We start from the raw sequence: 13,999 nt of genomic DNA, 5'->3' as shown, positions 1-13,999 counted from the left end.
GACAGGATACCATCACTGTGGGACAAGAGTGCTGACTCTTATAGTGAAACATCTGATTTATAACGCTCTGCACATTCAACCTCTTCGTACTTAAAGTTAGTGAAGCAGTATGTCCACAGGGCTCCTATGAGAATTAAGTGAGTTCATACATCGAAGTGCTTAGCATGGTATCTGTCAAGTGTTTTGTTGTTGCTATTTTTTTTTGTTTATTTTGTGGTGCTGTGGAGTGAATTCAGGTCTTACTTATGTTAGCCAAAATATCTCCCACGGATAACATTTTCAGTGCTTAGCCGTATGAGAGATATTTTTTATTATGCATAAAAACTATGTCTAAGTTCCATGAAGTTAAGAGACACATCTTATTATAATGAATTTACATTTTTCACATAATACTATGGTTTATTTTGCTCTAATGTAGATTAAGAATTCTTCTTTTTCCATATAGGAATGTGATTAAAATAGAAACATACTAAGCTATTATTTTTACATAGTATTTTTAGGTAATAATATTTGTTGATGTCTTTTCATGTAATTAGTAATATAGTAAATTTTTTCACTACATTGTGTTATAGTAATCCAATAATAGTGGGACTAATATCTTTCTCTTAGAAAATGAAAACTGTGAATTAGAATGTTTAAATAATTTGTTTACGGATATAACTGTATTGGTGCCAGAACTCAAACGTATTTTACTATAGAGCTCATGGTTAAGTGTTATGTTATACATGTATCCTTTATACTGATTTTTGACCCTTGTGATAGCTTATGTAAGAATGGTGTCTTTATTGTGTAAAAAAGAACATTGCTATCTCTTCCAGGATTACCCAGTAATAAAAAAGTGGAACTGATTCTGAGACTTCCATTGTTTAGATACAATTATGTACATCTAGCAATTTCTTTACGTTGTAGCTGATAAAGACTAAAAATGCCTATGAAATCACTTTGGCAGGATCTGATGAGAGTATAGACACAGGAACATTTTCCCACAGTGTAATCTTTTCCATTATTTTCATTACCTAGAGAGTCCAAGGAAGGATGCTTGCATCTCACACAAAAGAGGAAATGAAATAGGCATCTGAAGTAAGATGGAGGGAGGGAGCTGCATGGGAGCAGGGGTGGGGAGGATAGTGGGACCATGGATCAGTTGTGGAGGGGGTGGTGATGGTGGTAGGGAGGAGGGGAGGAACTGGAGAGGGACTGGAAATAGGGGAGCATCTTCTGGGCAGGGGAGCCCCCCAGGAGTCTATTGGGCTGACCCTAGCTGAGATCCCTAACAGTGGGGGACATGGAGCCTGAAATTACCACTTCCTATAGTCAGGTGGGACTTCTAGTGGATGGATGGTGAAACCAACGTACCCATAAAACCTTCTGCCCAAAATTTTTCTTGCCTGCAAAAAATATAGGGAGCAGAGATTGAGGGAATGGCAATCCAATGACTGGTCCAATTTGACACCTACCCCATGGGAGAGAGCCAACCCCTACACTATTAATAATACTCTGCTATGCTTGCAAATAGAAGCCTGACACAACTGCCTTCTGAAAGGCTTTGTCCAGCAGCTGATGGAAACAGATGCAGAGACCCACAGCCAAACAATAGGCAGAGTTAGAGGAGGTTTGTGGAAGAGTGGGAGGAAGGATAGAGGGAGCTGGGGAGATCAAGGACACCACAAGAAGACCTACAGAGTAAACTAGCCTTACTCCATGAGGGCTTATATAGACTGATCCACCAACAAAAGAGCTTGAATGGGCCGGACCTAGATTCCCTACACATGTGTAGCAGATGTGCAGGAAGTCATCATGTGCCTCCCCTAACAATGGAAATAGGGGCTGTCTCTGACTGTTGTCTACCTTGGGATCCCCTTTCCCTAGCTGTGCTGCCTTTTCTGGCCTCAGAGAAAAAAGATTTGCTTAGTCCTGCTGTGACTTGAGGTGCCTAGGTGGGTTGGTACCTCTTGGGGACCTCCCCTTCTCAGAGAAGGGGAAGGGAGAATGGGAGGGGACTGGCCAGAGAGGAGGTATGGGATCAGGGCATAAAGTGATTAAATAAATAAAAATTAAAACAAAATCTATAGAACCTGTTATGTCTTAAAGAGGGAGGGCCCACAAAGATCTAGGTCACTTGTATTGATCTAATGTGTCTGGTTGACACTGTAGTGGTGGTGGCTGTAATTACTGCAAACAACACCTAAAATGCTGGGCTGGGAGAAAAGGATTTTTTTCTTTTTTCTTTATAGTGACGAAAGTTCTTGTCTGGAAAGGTCATTACATAAATGTTTAAATTCATTAAATCCCATCAAAATTTATACTTACAGTGTGTAATTTATTTTACATTTTTTTTAATTGAAAACAGATTTTTCCCATATAAATATCATGATTATGGTTTCCCTCCCCTCTGCTCTTCTCTGTCCCCCTTCCTTCTCATCCAGATCCACTCCTTTTTGTCTTCCATTAAAATTAAGTAGGTTCTTAAGGGATTATAATATAATACGATTTAATATAATATAAAATATAATATAGTATAATAAATATAAAACAATGATTCAAAAGCTAACACACTGGAATTGGGTAAACTGGACAGGATTGCAAAAGATGTGAAATATTCAGGCACAGGAGCATTAGTTGTGATGATAAGGCAAGAGCATTATCATATGGGATGTGATCTCTGAAAATCCCAGATTCTGTTTGCATACAAGTGAGGAGTGTTCCCTTGAAATCTACACAACTTTCCAAGGATGGAGAGCACAGCCTCTTTGAGGGGACACACTCTGGGCTGAGGCAGGAGGTGACTGCTTTTATCTTAGGTGCCACGGCTACAAAAAAGCCATGATTATTTTCCCGTTGACAGGTCTGTCAGATGAACACCAACCAAACTGGAAGACCTGGACCTGCCCTCTGCCAACCTGGCTTGACTCAGAATTTGGGTATCTCACTTTACATATGTATGCACATGGTTTTTGTGAGTCTGTCTGGGCAATACCCATTCCTTCCCCAGCCTCCGTTTTTGGTTTGGCTGCTCCCTTTCTCTCCACACTTGTGACATTTGGCTGGAGTGTCTCTATTCACTCTGGATCTATCCTATTTTCTGCTCTTGCTCACTGTACCGATTGCCTGAGGGTTTCTAACAAGCAAGTGCCCTGAGCTTCCCTACTCAGTGCAGTGGTTTCCGGCTTTCTCATATGGAGAGATAACACAAGGACGTATTAGAAGCCGGGGCTTTGGATTCGGGTCAGCTTTGGTTCCAGAACTAGATGTGATGCCAACAGTTACATACTCACTCAGCTTAAAAGATAAAATAATATATTTAGACTATAAATGCTAAGCAATATTAATGTTACAATTTCTTGAACGCTCGACCAACTTTTGGACTCAATTCAAATAATAAAGGCAAACTTCATGCTTTACCCATTTCATTCTGCATTTATAGCTAGTGAAAAACCAAATGTATTATGTTAATTTTAAAAATTAATGACACATAGCTGAGTAGTATTTCATAGTGTATATGTACCACAGTTTCTTTATCCATTCTTCTACTGATGGACACTTAGGCTGTTTCCGTGTTCTGGCTATTATGAATAAGGCTGCTATGAACATGGTTGAGCAAATTTTCTTGTTGTGTGCTGGAGCATCTTCTGGGTATATGCCAAGGAGTGGAATAGCTGGGTCTTGAGGAAGACCTATTCCCATTTTTCTGAGATAGCACCTCAGAGGAAGGACAGCAGGTTACCAAGAAGAGACTTGATACCCTATGAGCATATACAGGGAGAAGTAATCCCCCTCAGGAACAGTCATAGGGGAGGGGAATAATGGGAAAATGGGAGGGAGGGAAGAATGGGAGGATACAAGGGATGGGATAACCATTGAGATGTAACAAGAATAAATTAATAAAAAAATTAAAAAAAATTAATGACACAACTTTCAGGAGCTGGGCCAGTTCCATGGCTGATATTATAAAGACACCGCATCACTAAAGGGGCATCTGACGTTCACAAGGTAGGGTCAGGGTGGAATTGAAAATTGCTCAGATGGTAAAATCTTTTCTCTGCCACACGCTGCTGGTCTCATATACTTAAACATGGAGTTCAAAGTGACTGGTGGCAGTAATAATAATGTACATGGGACTCCAGCATCTCCTCCTGGTGCCTCCACTGACTCACATACATGTGACATGCACTCTTTTTCACACACATACACAGAAATTAAAACAAATCTTTAAAAAAAAATAATCCTACTTGATTGGTAAATGTAGCATCATTATTTATTTAGTTAGAATTCATTTGGCTTAATGTGCATTGTGAGAAAATCCCTGTATAGGATGAGAGACTTAGGGAGAAAGAGATAAGGATACAAGCCTGCTTGAGCAAGATGGCAGGAGGCCAGAGGAAAAGAACCCAGATTTTGTCACTTCCTCCATCGTAGTAAACTAGAGTCACAGTGATGTGACTGCACATTGAAGTGGATGACTAGGCAGAACACTAGAGTTCTATGGTAGAAGGGCAGATGAGGGAGAACTTTACAAAATGGAAAAGTAAACCATCATAAGGGGGAGGACTGTATGATCCAGAGGGGTTGAGGACACCAGGAAAACATGGCCAATCTATAGACTCAACTAAGCCGGGTTCATAGGGCTCATGGAGACTAAAGCAACAACCACGGAGTCTGCATGAGCTTATACTAGGTCTTCTGCATACATGCTGTGGTTGTTTAGCTCAGGGTTTTTATGGGACTCCTAACAGTGGGTGTAGTGGTGTCACTGACTTTTGCTTGCTCTTGGGACCCTTTTCCTCCTACTGGGCTGTCTTGTCCAGCTTTAGTATCAGGGTGTGTTCCCAGTCTTATTGCATCTTGTTATGTCATGTTCCGTGATATCCATCGGAGGCCTTCTCTATTCTGAATGAACACAGGGGCAAAGTGGGTCTGATGGGAGAGAAGAGGTGGGGGAGAGAACTGGGAGGAGTGGAGAAAGGGGAGGGAGGCTGTGGTCAGGATGTGTAGTGTGAGAGAAGACTAAAGAAAAAGAAACAAGACATGAGAAAAATGGGGCTTTAGAGTTGGCTCAGCAGCAAACAGCACTTGATGCTCTTGTAGAGGACCAGGTTCAGTTCCCACCACCCCTGTGGTATTCTATAGCTGTCTGTGACTCCAATTCCAGGGGAACTGTGCTGTGGGTTTTGGGAAAGAGAAAGGCTTATTCATTGTTAGTGGGAGTGAAAACTGGTTTAGCCACTATGGAAATGAGTTTGGAGATGCCTCAAAAATATGGAATTATGATTCATCTATACCACTCATGAACATATTACCAAAGTTATTAATGTCTTACTTCAGAAACTCTTACTAATGTGTGTTTACTTGTGCTCTATTCACAGTACCCAGGAATTAGAAAGAGCCTAGATGCCTACAAACTGATGAGTGGACTATGTAAATGTGGCACTCATACAAAGTAGAACACTATTCAGCTGCTCAGAAAAACAAAATTATGAAAATTTCAAGTAATGGATGGCTCTCGAAGCAACCAATCCTGCGTGAGACATGCCAGGCACACAAAGACAAACGGTGTACGCTCTTTCTCTTATATGTAGATTTGAGCTCTGACTTTGGATCTGTGTGTTTAAATTTGAATTGATTGGGACCAATGAGCAGAATAGAAGTGATATGAAGGGAAGGACAGGGAATAATAGAAGAGGCATGATTGGGTAGAATGGGAGGAAGAATGGAAGGATAGAGGGAAAATGTGGGGAGGGGTAAGAAACACTAAAGGCCTTTGAGAAAGCCACATGGAAAACTAGTACTGCAGGATCTTCCTAAAATATAAAAGTATGCACATGTGTGTACATAAACAATAGACAAACATCCTATTAACAGGGAAATAATGCTTCTTCTAGATACCACAGGCCATCAAATACAAAGCCCAGTTTAAGAGTGGGTTACTTATTTTGGGCTTGTTGATCAGTAAGCTACCAAAGTCCTCCAAACATTGCAGACTATTGCCTTGTTGTTTGGTTACTATGCATGATTTGATGTTAAGACCCTACTGCTAAATATAGAATACACTTGAGTCATGGAAAATGAAAAAAAAAATCAAGTTTGTGTAAACCTGGAAACTTTATCTCTGTGGTGCAGCTTTCATGGTGCCAGACGATGCTACATACACTAACAGAGGAGAAAAAATAATTATCAGTCTTACCCAGGTGTAAACCCATGAGCCACAATAACAATTAAGCTGGTAGAATATGCCAATTCATGCAATAGTGGCACAAACATAGGGGTGACCAACTAGTTTCAGATTGGATTTAAGTCCTGCTTCACAAAACGAAACCCATGTGTTGGTATAATATTCTTGTGTACAGTTTACTCTTGTTTATTCAAATTTTCTACTACACTATCTGGTTTCCATCCAGACCCTGTATTGTGATGTTTATTCTAAGTATCTCCTGTCTTAAGTTTGTGTAACCATGTCACCAGCTGGTCTCTGTGTTGCCAACAACAGACAACTTGACAATGCTGAGCAATAATGGAGAATAGGGTGGGACATCAAGGTCCAGTGAGAGGAGGAGAAAGAACAGGAAGAATAGGAAGGGTACATATGGAGAGGATGGGGTTGTGTGTCTGAGCGGGGCGGGGGAGCACCAGGAGGAATGAGCTGGGCCTACGATATGAGTAAAACCCAAGTATAATGTGGGAAATCTGAATGCTAGGTAACATACTAGTTTGCGGGTTTAGGATGGAGTAATTATTGCACAACATTGTATTATAGGAAAGGAAGAAATCAAAATATCCTTTTGTTTAGATAAAATGTTTCTATTCATAAAAATGTTAATGATGCTACTAGAAAATTAAGATCTGATGAACACTTTTAGCGAGGAGGAGAATACAAAGTTACCATACAGTACGATCACCACACAATACAATATACATTGTAAATAATCAACACTTTTCCAAAAATGTAGTAATAAACATTTTGATAAAAGCATCAGGAAAAAAAAATCTCACTTATGATAACCTCAAAAACTAAACAAAACTAAGCCCAAGCAGAGAAGAGAAAGACTTCTGCAATGAAGATTTACATGGAGGAATGAACCTGAGGAAGACGCGCTGACAGATGGAATGTTGGCCCATGCTCCTGGCCTCAGAAAATTACCTTCTACCAGTGTGCCTCTTACCCAAGTGATCTACAGATTCACTGCAATCTTCATCAAAATTCCAATGACATTGTTTTCAGAAATGGAAAAAGTTCTAAACTCACATGAGAATACAAAATACTTGAATAGCCAATGCAACTCTGAGAAAAAGGTAGTAATGCTGGAGATATCACCACACCTGATTTCAAGTTATTCTACAGTTATATCAACCAAAGCAGCATGATGCTGGCACTAAAACAGACACATAATTGATTGGAATAGAGGATTCAGTTTCAGCCTGTTGATTTTGATAAAAATGACCAAAAAAAAAAAAAAATAAATAAAGGTAGATTGGAGAAAAAATAGGCCCCCTGAACAAATGTTGTTGAGCAAGCCGTGTACACACATGTAGAAGAATAAAGCTACATCTCTGTGTCTTACCCTGTACAAACATAATTTCAAAATGGAAAACCTTCATGTAAGATATGAAACTTGAACTTTTAGAGAAAAGCACAGGGAAAAGATTTTGAGATATAAATACACACAAATATTCTTTGAAAAGGACTCCAGGAATTGACAATTGGATTGTATGAAATTTAAAAGCTTCTGCACAATGGAAGAGACAATATAATATACAAACATAGCATAACACAACACAACACAAGATAATAGCATCACATACAAAGAGTAACTGTGCTTGACTTAGACAACGTAGGCCTCAGTGGAAAGGAATTGCCTCAGATTGTATGTCTTTCTGTCATTCTTGTTGCTTTATCTTCTCTGCGGTTACTGGTTTTATTATTGGTGTATATGGTGCTGGGCATCGAGCTCAGGGTCTCACAGTCTTGACAGGGTGTTCTTCATTGAGCTACAGCAAAACCAACTCAGAGCCCAGACAGACCTTTAAGCTTAAATGTTCAGGAAAATAAAAGCTCCAGCTATTGAGCTGACATGAGTGTTAATAGCAGTAGTCAGGGGATCTGAAGTCTTGCCTTTGGAAGAGACAGACAGACAGACAGACACACACACACACACACACACACACACACACACACACACACACATGCACACTAGCAGCTGAGAGAAATAACACATTACTTTTTCTGTCACCACACCTTGTTTTAACATACACTGCTGACAGGGCTAAGAGTGAAGTCAGCAGATAGGGTAGGGTAGGTCTATGATTCTGGCTGACACCTGGACCTGAACTATTGGCTAACCAGAAAGTAAAGGTTTCAGGCCTTTTCCTTGACTGGAACAGTCAGTAACAGAAAGCTTCTTAAGTACTAGAGCTAATCTCAGCCATGCCTGTGGAAACCCTCATTGCTGGGCAGCAGCCAATACTCCTGTTATAGGAGTAGGCACAGAAGGTGTTCCTGATCAGCTCTGCTGTCTATACCACACTGACTCATATTGCCAATGTTCCACCTCTGTGGGAACTGTAGGGTCAGTGTGTCTCTCTAACAAAGAAACATATTTGAAATGCCCAGTCATTCATTACAACCAATAAAGCTATGAGGAGTAATAACACTGTGGTGCTGGAAATATCCAACAGTGCTAAACAAACTGATTATGCAAGGCAGAGCACCAGGGAAAAGGCACTATCCACAAACCATTAGAGATACCCACCATCCTAACACAAGGACACTTGCTCAAAGATATTCACTACAGCTTTGGTTATAATAGCCAGAAACTGGAAACAACTTAGATGCCTCTCAACCAAAGGATGGATAAACAAACAGTGGTACACTTGCACAATGGAGTATTACTCGGCTGTTAAAATTTTCATGGCATCAGTGCGTGGGCAGGCTGTTGTGGGTGCTGCTCCCAGGTAACTGGGTGCCTGAAGGAGTTGGAACCGAGGAGGCACGGTTGTTTGCGGGTGGAGGCTGTTTGTAATGCTCACACCCAGAAATGCCTTATGTGGATCGACAGAATTGCATTTTGTGGTTTTTCTAGACCACATTTCTAGAAAATGAAAACAGCAGAGAATTTCTGCGACAGCATCCTGGATACCACAGAACCTGCCTTCAGGACCATCATGGGTTGGAGCTATTACGATGCTACTGAGCTAAGTCGAAAGGCAGAGTTCTGTTTTGTTGTGAATGCAGGAATGACATAATACTTCTACAAGCCAATGTACCAAAGCAGTCAGCCCCACAGCCAGCCTCTGGCAGCGTGAGTCGCCAAGGTGCTTGTGGCAAGAAGAAAGTGTCTTATAGAACTGTTGGTGGTGTACCCATTACCGCTCCAACTCAGAAAGAAGTAAACAAATATGGTGGAAGTGTTGACAGAAACAATTTGAAAGGGTCACAAAGCCATCTTCCTTACTTTGCTCCTAAGCCACCTAAGACAGTGCAGTTATCAAAGCAGGGTATTGTATGAAAAACTGGAAGAGAAGATATTTTCAATAGGATGAAAACACAATAGCCTACTTCGAATCTGAACTGGGAAAAGAACCTCTGTGGGTGATACCACTTTAAGTTCATAAAGTCTAGGAGGGCAGGCAAAGTGTCGTAATCATGAGGGACGCCCTGTTTGAAACTATAACGACTTCTCAAACTTTTTATGAACAGGCTGATAGGCCTGAAGAGATGCACAGTTGGATTAAAGCAGTCTCTGGCGCCATCTTAGCACAGCGGGGATTTGGCAGATCAGCGTCTTCTGAGCATTTCCGCCTGTCCTTCTGAATCCAAAGATGCAGTCTATCCTGCCCGGGCAGCCGTAGCCACTCTGGTCTCAAGCTATACCATGGAGAAGAGAGGATTTTACGACTCTCTTGCCAAGGTCAAGCCAGAGAACTTCAAGGCCCAGACTGTCTCTCCAAGAGAACCAGCTTCCAAAGTGACTGCACAAGCTCTGCTCACACCTCAGGGAGAAGATGGTGAGCCAGTGGACTCAGACGGCACCAGCCTGACAGGCAATGATGTGTAAGGTGGGAGCACATGGGCTGCCTGCCCCACTCATCCCGCAATATTTTTCATGAGGCTTCTAGCCAAAGATGATAGAAGGTGAAAGATTTCCGTGCTTATATTATACTGCCTCTTGGATGTACTCTAAGCTGGCAAACCAAGAATCTAGAGAGTGGCCAAGTCAATGCAATTTCTTTAAGGAAGGAAGAAAAATAGCTGTACCCATATCAACTGTCTTGAAGCTTTATATATTTGGGTGGTAAAAATGTGTGTGTTTGTGTGTGTGTGTGTGTGTGTGTGTGTGTTTTCCTAATGCCTTTGAAATTTTAAATAACAACTTAAAACATTAAAATTTCTTTAGAAATGCTAATATGATTCCCTATTAAGTATTCAGTATTTACACATTCTAATCCACTAACGTTATCAAGTGGGGCATTGCCAGCCATAAAGTTCCTAAACTCATGATGTCTGTGGTGCTGCAAAATATATACTGTAATGTAGAATATTTAGTAATTCTAACCATTTTTAATACTCTGGCTACTTGGGTGAATTGTGAGTTTTGCATAGAATATTGGATTAGACTGCTGGTGCAGGTGAGGGTTGAACAGGCGTAGCAAAAGGGAGAGATTAGAGCTCAGCAATAGCTAAGATTTTTTGTGGGGAGGGGACTCTTTTTTGGAGGGGGCAGGGACAGGTTTTCTCTGTGTAGCTTTCGCTGTCCTAGTCTTGGCTGGTCTGTAGACCAGGCTTCTCTTGAACTTGTGGTTATTTTCCTGCCTCTGTTGCCTCCCAAGTTATAGGCCTATGTCACTAACATGCAGCATGGGACACTCATTTTAAAGAGCTTAGGACTTGAGCCCATCAGTACTTTATTTCAGTAAAAATTATTTGGTTAAAAAATTTGGAAGATCTGATTTTTTTTAAATCAAAATTTTGTTAATAGGTCTTATTTCTGAATTTGGGTCAGTGAAAGACCTCAGTTCCTATGTGAAGTCATAAGTGCCCTTAGTCATGAAGTTGTTGTGGCTTCTAGATTTTCGTCATTACCTGTGTTCAAGTGTCTGTGTCTTCTTATCTCAAAGTCTTAAATGACTGACTTTAAATGTTTGAATGAATTACTTTCAGTAGCATAGTTTGATATGTTAAATAAGATAACATTTAATGTCAGAGACATCCAAATGTTGGTGTTCTACTATCTGTGCAATATTTATATCTTGAAAAGCAAATCAGTATGCATTTAACTGTGGGGAATATCATAAACAGAAGCACCTCTCTAAGGAGCTTGGTGTTGAGCAATAGAATGGCTTGAGCAAGTGATGCTTTGTGGCAGTCTTACATGTTTGCTCTCCCCAGGGCTGCTGTTATATGATATTTCCAGTCTCATACTTTGGTTTTAGAGTTGTGAGTGTTAGTGTTTTTCCTTTCTTGGAGGATGAGAAATTTGCTACAGTGGTGGGGTTTAGGGGTTAAGATGTGCTATTTAGTTGCCCAACACAAGAACACACCATATACCTTTTATAGTCATAAGCTAATATGTTAGAGTTCTATGCAGTTTTCTCTTTTGCATCTGCATAAGAAAACCATAGGACGACAAGGTTTTTAGCAGTCACCACCCTTCTGCTGCCGTGTTCACTATCCAGGCTGTTTTGGAAGTTCCTTTTTCACGAACATACCTAGGAACCCTTGTATAGACACTTGGCAGTATTGATGAGCATGGCATCATTTTCTTTGGTACAGCCTCCACAGTACACATTCATTTTAACATATTTTCATATTATTAACTTGATATTTTTATGGTGGTAAAATATTAGCTCTGTTTAATTACCTTTATTCAAAGGCATAGGAATATGTTCTTGTGATTGCCAGGATCTTTTAATATTTATCTCAATTCCTTTGCAAGTTCATGAAAATTATTTAATTATTTTAAAGTATACTTTCTTGTAAATATGTCACATCTGAAGTGCCAACAGTTACATTGAATATTGTAATATTTGCTTCATTTTTTTGCATCTGTGTAAGGTATCTCCTTTCAGATTGGGAATGTGTGTCCTCATGTTTACTGTTAAACCTGGTATCTTTGTATTTCCAGTTGGTTGAACACTGTCCTGACTTGAGAATAAGCTGCTCAGAATTCATGATGCCATGAAATTTTCAGGCAAATGAATGGAACTAGAAAAGACCATCTTGAGTGAGATAACCTAAACCCAGAAAGACAAGGATGGTATGTGGTCAAGTATAAGTTCATATTAGCTGTTAAGTAAATTACAATCATGCTACAATTCACAGACCCAGAAAGGCTATGTAACAAGGAGGGCTCAAGTGAGCACACATGAATCTTCCTGAGAAGGAATAGATCTTTCAGGAAACTGAGGGCAGGTGGGGATGGGAACAGGAGGGATCATGCAGGGGGTGGAAGAAATGAAAGGAGAGAGTACTGGGAAAGATGACTGGAATTGTGGGGCTTTTGGGGGGCAATGTAGAAGTCTAGTGCAGCAGAAGCTCCCTGGAATCTACAGGAGTATCCTTCATGAAATCTGCTAGCAGTGGGGGATACGGAGCCTGAACTGGCCATCTTCTATAACCAGGCAAGGCTTTTATCAGTAGCCCTGGGACATCAACCCTTTGACCTACAATCTGTTTTGCCAAGAAGACATGCTGGGACAAAGTTAGCACACAACTTGTGGGAGTGGCCAACCCATGACTGATCCAACTTGAGGCATACACCACAAGAGGGAGCCTGTGCTTGGCACTGCCTGGATGGCCAGGAACCAGAGACTGACAGAGAGCACAGAGACCCAACATAGAACCAAACACAGTTGAAAAAAAAGATTTCAGCCAAATGATTCCAAATGATATTCTCCTATATTCATAGATACATAATTGTCATCAGAGGGAACTCATCCAGCAACTGATGTGAGCAGATGCAGAGACCTACAGTCACACATTAGGCAGAGCCAGGGGAACTCCACGGAAGTGGGAGGAGGAAGCACTGCAGGAGGCAGAGGAATCAAGATCACCAAAAGATCGTAGTCTACACAATCAACTAAACAGGGCTCACAGGAGTTTACAAAAACTGATACGATGAAGTTGGACCCTGTAGGGTCTGAGCTAGGTCCTCTGTATAGGACTTTATGGTTGTGCAGCTTGGTGTTCTTATGGAACTCCCAACAGTGGGAGTCTGTGTCTCTGACTCTTTTGCTTGCTCTTGGGACCCTATTCCTCTTACTGGGTTGTCATGTCTGGCTGCGATATGAGAATTTGTGCCCAGTCTTATTATATCTTGTTAGGCCATATTTGGTAGTATCCCTGGGATGTCTGCTGCTTCTCTTCCACCACTCCTTCTTCCTTCTCCCCTTCTTCCTCCTCCTCCTCCATCACCTTTAGCTTCTTTGAAACAGAGGAGGGGTTGATCTGGGGAGAGGTGAGATGGGACAGGGACTGGAAGGAGTAGAGGGAGGAGAAACTGCTTGTAAATTGTAATATATGAAAGAAAGATAACAGAAGTAAAAACATATCCTGAAAAATAACAACAAAGTTCAAACATTGGAATGTAAATTTCATAATAGCAAAAAGACTTTTTCATACCAATATGTGCTGAATGATTCACGTGATTAATAATGCACGATCAATGCCCAAGGAAGTGTATTAGACCAAAGTGTATTTGGTGAAATTAAGACAAGGATATTTCAAGTTTTCAAGCAATTACTTAACATATAATATAGTGCAATAAACATATTGTTACATTTAATATTATACAATTATAAGATTATAATAATGTAAATTATGGTATACCTAATATCATTATACAATTAACAGATTCAAATATCACATTTATTATATCATAGCTATATCTTAATAGTTGGCAGCTCATTATTACTGATAACAGATTAGAACAAAGTTTATAATTTGAAACTGAACACATTTATTATGCCACTGTCTTGGAGTTCAGGAATGTAGCCATGATATAGCAGG

At 40.4% G+C, this 13,999-nt stretch overlaps 1 pseudogene; it reads left to right on the top strand.

The window, feature by feature from the left end:
- The first annotated feature begins 9,029 nt into the window (after positions 1-9,029).
- LOC127190087 (pleckstrin homology domain-containing family A member 1-like) lies at positions 9,030-10,049 on the top strand (annotated as a pseudogene).
- Positions 10,050-13,999: the final 3,950 nt, after the last annotated feature.

The sequence above is a fragment of the Acomys russatus genome, chromosome 5 (genome assembly GCF_903995435.1).
Source record: "Acomys russatus chromosome 5, mAcoRus1.1, whole genome shotgun sequence".
NCBI classification, from domain to species: Eukaryota; Metazoa; Chordata; class Mammalia; order Rodentia; family Muridae; genus Acomys; species Acomys russatus.
Note: the sequence above shows the minus strand (reverse complement) of the source record. Positions and strands in the feature narration are given on the sequence as shown.